Source organism: Apis dorsata, unplaced genomic scaffold, assembly GCF_000469605.1.
Source record: "Apis dorsata unplaced genomic scaffold, Apis dorsata 1.3 scaffold_942, whole genome shotgun sequence".
Lineage (NCBI taxonomy): Eukaryota > Metazoa > Arthropoda > Insecta > Hymenoptera > Apidae > Apis > Apis dorsata.
In genome coordinates this window covers 5,500-6,324 of record NW_006264052.1, presented here as the reverse complement: position 1 = coordinate 6,324, position 825 = coordinate 5,500, and positions in this window count along the sequence as shown.

The following is an 825-nucleotide window of genomic DNA, read 5'->3' as shown; positions in this document are numbered from 1 at the left end:
TATATATATATATATATATACATATGTACACATAAACAACAATTGTTTTCTATTTCATCTGCAATTATTGCGATAATCAGAATACAATTCGTTTACATTCGTTTTCGAATACAATTTATTTTATTCAATTCTTTTATATATATTTGAAATAAAAAAATAATGAAATTTTATAATAAATTAGAAAAAAATATCCGAACAATATATTCATGATATATGTTATAATATATCACATACATTAATAATATATTTATTAATTCGATTCTAAAACACAAAAGAAAATGAAATACATGCTTTTTTAATTATATTATTACAATTTTTGTCATAAAATTAATAAATAACTAATAAAAATATCTACTTTGATGGAAATCAACATATTAATTTTGTCAAGCTAATATTAAGCTTAAAATATACATTAATAAATAAATAAACGCGTCATAATTTAATTTTATTATGTTATTTTAATGATAATATATAAAAAATTTAACATAATATTTCATATTAATTTTATTATTTATATCAAAATTAAAAAACAAAAAACGATAGATAGTCTATAAAAATAGCTCATGTTTTATATAAAAAAAAAATATTAAAAATATCATAAGATAAAAAATTGTTACGAAATTATGACAAATCATAAAAATTTACATCATAAATTAAATTAATCTTACATTTGTAATATTTACTTTTATATTTAACAATTAAAAACTATTATATGACAATATATATTATAAGTATTATATATATATATATAAGTAATATATATTATAAGTATAATATATATATATTATAGTAATATATATTATAAGTAGTATAAGTATATAGTAA